Source organism: Camellia sinensis, chromosome 1 (genome assembly GCF_055761805.1).
Source record: "Camellia sinensis isolate YWXY chromosome 1, ASM5576180v1, whole genome shotgun sequence".
NCBI lineage: Eukaryota > Viridiplantae > Streptophyta > Magnoliopsida > Ericales > Theaceae > Camellia > Camellia sinensis.
The window spans coordinates 29,683,388-29,688,417 of record NC_138961.1 but is presented as its reverse complement, the minus strand read 5'-3'; the positions used below and the strand labels follow the sequence as shown (position 1 = coordinate 29,688,417).

At 31.7% G+C, this 5,030-nt stretch overlaps 1 long non-coding RNA gene across 1 annotated transcript; it reads right to left on the bottom strand.

The window, feature by feature from the left end:
- Window positions 1-816: 816 nt before the first annotated feature.
- LOC114304716 (uncharacterized) lies at window positions 817-1,885 on the bottom strand. Its single transcript, XR_014327735.1, has 3 exons — window positions 1,810-1,885; window positions 1,034-1,143; window positions 817-915 (listed from the first exon to the last, which is right to left on the bottom strand). It is a non-coding gene; the product is annotated as an uncharacterized LOC114304716 (long non-coding RNA).
- Window positions 1,886-5,030: the final 3,145 nt, after the last annotated feature.

The following is a 5,030-nucleotide window of genomic DNA, read 5'->3' as shown; positions in this document are numbered from 1 at the left end:
AAAAGAATCTCACATGATTAAGTGTGTGACAAATCAGAAGTTAGTACCCATCATTCCACATAGGGGTGTCTGCGGTTCGGTTTGGAACGGTTTGCGGTTCGGTTTGGACTCGCCCGCATTTATGCGGTTTGGGAAAAAGTCAACCCGCGACCGCCCGCAATGCAGTTTGCGGTTGGTGCGAATAGGGTTCGCGGATGTGCGGGCGGTTTGCAGATTGAACTTTTTTTCAAAAATTATTTTTAAACCCTTTTTTTTCTAAAAAGATAAAGTTTTGTATTTTTGTAATTACCTCCCTATTTTAATTTTGTTCATGTCCAGGAGTGACACCCCCTTGGTGTCCTTTTAATTCAAATAGGATTGAAGTAAGGTGATTCCAAAGTCAATGTTTGTGTCATGTAAAATTAGAAAACTCTGGCTTAATAGAGAATTGACAATATTTTAACACTCAGACAGGTTTGAGGCACAATAAATATGAATATAGTTTCCAACAGATGCAAAGGATGTAGATAATTTACACTTAAAACCATGAAAACAAAATCCTAGGTGATGCCCCTAATTTAAAGTTGTTTGAGAATTGTGGAAAATAGAGCATATGCAGCTTAAATAACCAAAAATAAAAATAAATAAATTTGCCAATTACAAGTTGTTCTTACAAGTCATAACCATTTAAATGCCAAGCAATAGGTAATTACCGAGCTGCATTAGACAAACAAATGCATAAGAACTGGATACGAAAACACAAAAAAGCACACACCATTCTTTGAAGCTCAGATAATTTGACAGCTCGTAATAAACATAGGCAGCAGCACCATAAGTAGCATCTTTGAGAAGTAATCCTGGAGTGATTTCAGTGACTGAAGTCGGGCAACCATTCATTGCCTCTTGAAGAATGGAAACCACAACTGGACCTAGCAGCTAAAGGATACAATGAAAATCAAATAGGCATACCAAATCTATCCAACACATCTTGTGCATTTATTTCAACTACTGAAAATTGTGGAAGAGTTTAATACCAAGAATAGACTACACCTACCTGACTATGATTTTCAAACAAAACAATATATAGAGCTTCAGCACAAGGTCTCAGTTTTTCTGACCACAGAACTGAATCCTGCTCGTGGTGAAAAGACTCAGATTTATGAACTGATTCAAAAAAAAATTAAAAATTAAACAGATTTATGAATAGATTTAAAAATTAAAAATTAAAAATTAAAAATTAAAAATTAAACAAATTAAAAATATAAAGATTCAATTAAACAGACTCAGTTTGAATGTAAACAGACACAGATTCAGTTTGAATGTAACAGACACAGATTCAATTTCAGAATTAAATAACATACATTCAATTTCAGATTCAATCTCAGAATTAAATAACACACAGCTCAAGAATCTTGAAGTAGTTTAATGTCTTTTGTTCATATTACAACATTTTTATCTAATATTTACACTGTTTTCATAAAATTAACTGGGCAGTGAGTGTTCAGTTGAAGCACAATCATAAAAGAAAATTTATTTGCTTACCAAGTTGCCCAACTCTGAGACTAGTTTTAGTCAGTCAGCATTTATCAATTCTGTTCTGGATACTACTTTAACACAGATTTAGATTAACACAGATTTAACACAGATTAACACAGATTCAACACAGATTTAACAGAACAGATCAGATTCCAAAACAAAACAAACGCACAGATTCCAAAACAAAAAGAACAGATTTGTTGGTCCAACAAAAAAAAATCAAATTTAAACACTCAGCTTCGATCGGTGCACAGAGAGAGAGAGAGAAAGAGAGAGAAAGAAATAGAGGCTTACCTATGAGTCGATTGATGCAGAGATGCAAAACCAAACTGTGGATCTGATCAGATCAGAGAGATATGTGTGATATCTGATATATATATAAAACAAAAAAAATCAACGATCGGGGTAAGAGAGAGAGAGAGAGAGATTGAGAGAAAGAGTTTACCTATGAGTAGATCGGTGGTGCAATGAGATGAACAACGAGAGAGTGAGAGAGAGTGATCGGCGCAGCAGAATAACGAAACAAGAGAGTGAGAGAGAGAGAGAGACAGTGATGAGTTTTGAGATGAGACTGAGAGAGTGAGGGAGGCGAATGTAGGGTTTTTTGTTTTGTTTGTTGTAATAGATGAGGTGAGGGAGAAGATGGACGGCTAGATTTGAAAGAAGGGAAAAAAAAATTTAATTTAATGCGGACGGGTTGGGCGGGTGCGGGTCAAACCCGCAACCCGCCCGCAACCCAAAATTTGTAGAAAATTCAACCCGCACCCTACCCTAATGTGTTTGCGAAACCGCCCACACGCGTGCGGTTCGGTTCGGGTAGGGCAGTTTGGGCGGTTCGGATAATCCTATGCCCAGCCCTAATTCCACATCATTATATGTGAAATTGTAGAGGTTGTTTCAAACATTTTTATATAAATAATAATTTTTTTCAAAAGAAAAACCTAGTGGATCAAATTTTTTTTTGAACAACCACCTGTGGGCCAATTGACACAACTCTCCATGTGGAGCAGCGGGAACAATAAACATTCTGAAATATAGATCATGTATTTTTTTAATCAAAAGTCATTGCCAAAAATAATCACTATGTTTGTTTTCAAGTTTTTAAAAACATTTTTTTTTTAAATTCTTCTTTTTTTTTTTAACTAATTTTTTTAATATTTTGAGCATTTTTAAAATTTTTAAACATACCTAATATAAATACACTTAAAAAGTATAATTTTTGTGAAAAAAAATCTTTAAAAAATTCACTAAGTACCAAAAATACAAAAATAAAAATAAAAATAAAAATTTAGTAATCCCTGGCCCCGCCCCGCCCCGCTGCCATCCCTATTTTCAGTACATCTTTACTTAGTAGAAAAGATAGAAACCTCCTAACTCATTAAAGTAAATTAAAAGGTATAGACACTTCTCTCTCTTCTCAAATTAGTAAGCCAGTTTATTCAACACAAACTCATATTCATGACAATGATAATACATCTCAAGGATCACTAACCCAAACTAATTTTGAAGTTGTTCCCCCAGTTAATCTACAATTATTAACTATTAGTAAAAACTTTAAACCTGATTTTAATAAGTTATATAATGATTTTAAATCTAAAGAAAATAGGTCAAAAATACATGAATATAGGAATAATTATACTGAAAAACAACAATCAACAATACTTAAAAAATAACATAACTTTATGAACCAAATCCGCATTGAAGTTAAATTCTTTGATTATCTTGAAAATTATTACCAAAAAGAAAATACTATTACAAAAACTAAATGGAAAACATTCTCTACTACTACAATTTTTTCAAGTCATTCTCCTCTAGAAACAATCCTGATTGAGCATAAAAGATCCACAATTAATGCTTCTCCTTTTAAAATACCTAGTAATGAATCTGAAGTAAAAAAAAGTTATTGAACAAAATAATTATACTAATTGATGTTTAAAAACTATAGGTAAATAGTTAGATAAAATTGAAACTGCTTTTGATGATTACTCAAAGAGCCATACATCAACTGGTAAGACTCTTGAAAAACCACTTGTTAACCTCCCAAGTGATAGAAATAAATTGAGTTTAGTCACTCAAGATATCCATACAGTTGATGCAATTGAACAAATATTTAACAAATTAATTACCAAACCTTCCAAAGAAAAAGGAATAGCAGTCATAACTCAACAACCTCCTTTAATTACTAATCACGAATTAGACACTTCCATTGATAATGAAATTAGTGACCTAGAACAACAATTCCAATCAAATAATCTTAATATAGTACATCCCAAAATTAATCCTGCTACTCTTACCAAAAATTGGTACACTAAACCCACACCACTTGATCTTCAATTTGAAGAAACCAATATTAATAATCAGTTTTTTGTTTCTGCTAAAAAATTATATGAATTAAATATTGACAGTCTTAGTGAAAATCAAATCCTCCAAAAGTTAAATCACATGTCTATGGTAACTAATAACTATCTGGTTTTACTGGCATGCTTAAGTCATGATGGGACAAATATCTCACCAATGATATGCGTGAAACCATTCAACATGCAGTACAAGTTGATGAAAATGAATTTCCTATCTTCGATGAAGAAATAGGCATGCGTAAACTTGATGGAATTAATACTTTAATATTTATAATAATTAAACATTTCATAGGAACACCTGTTAATGTTCATTCACGAATTTATGATCAACTTAGTAATCTTACATACCCAACACTAAGTGATTTTAGATGGTACAAAGATGTCTTTACATCTAGAGTCATGCTTCGAGATGATTGTACTAAGTCATTTTGGAAAGAAAAGTTTATTAATGGCCTATCTAATCTTTTTGCCCATAAAATTAGAGATGTCCTTAGCCAACATATAGGAATCATCGAATATGACCATCTAACATATAGTGATATAATTAGTACCATACAAAAAGAAGGATTGAAAATGTGTATTGGTATGAAACTTACTCAAAAAGCTGCTAAAGATAAACACAAAGCTAAATATGAATTAGGTAATTTTTACGAACAATATGGTTTACCTTCGATAGCACCATCGCGTCGAAAAAACAATAATAAACATAGTAAAACAAAAACTTCAAATAAATCATATGGTAAATATCACAAAAAATATTCATTCAATAAAACACCTGATAAATACTACGATAATTCCAAAAAGAAATATCATAAGAAATCTAAAAATAAGAACTTTAAAAAATCAACATCCACTCAAAATATCACTTGTTATAATTGTGGTAAAAAAAGTCATTACTTTAACAAATGTAAAGTAAAAGAAAAACTTAATCGATTACAAATCTCTGAAGAAAATCAAAGTAAAATATTTGAAATCTTTAAATTAGAAAATATTCAGGATTAACCCTATCAATCTAATAGCTCTTCTAGTAACCCTTCTAATAATTACCATAGTGACATCTCTGATTACCCTTCTCCTAGTAATGATACTGAGGATGATGAAATAGAATTAGGTTGCAATGATACCTGTTTTAAACAAGTTAATGTCCTTAGTAAATCA